Genomic DNA, 472 nt, shown 5'->3' on the forward strand with positions numbered 1-472 from the left:
TCTGTCATCCACAGCAGCTCTCCTGGCCTAGACAGTCACTGCTGGGGACAAACAACTTCAGAGGGAAGAGCTGCTATTTCTCTGACTCCTGAAAAGTTCAAGACACATTTTTAGCATGAGCTGGAGAAAAAGACAACAATTTCCTCCACTTTTCCAGTGCCAGTGGCTTAGGCTGAGGCAGCACTGTCCCCTTGGCAACAAGGCTTAGCTACTGGTGACACTTAAGTTGGGTTTGGCAGCTTCAGCCCCACACTGGGGCAGCTGTGTCACCTGTGCAGGAGCTATGCCTGAGAGAGGGGCACCAGGTTTAGCTGCTCCCACTGGGAATCAGAACAGTCATTCCTCAAAGCACCTCAAAGTTGCTTTGATGCTAATGGCAAATAATAGGCTGTGATTTCAGCATTAGACACTTCAACAAGTGAAGCTTCAAGGGAAGCTTCCTTCCTCCCTCCCTTCTCCCTGTCCCAGCAGG

Source organism: Acanthisitta chloris, unplaced genomic scaffold, assembly GCF_000695815.1.
Source record: "Acanthisitta chloris isolate BGI_N310 unplaced genomic scaffold, ASM69581v1 scaffold14929, whole genome shotgun sequence".
Taxonomy (NCBI): domain Eukaryota; kingdom Metazoa; phylum Chordata; class Aves; order Passeriformes; family Acanthisittidae; genus Acanthisitta; species Acanthisitta chloris.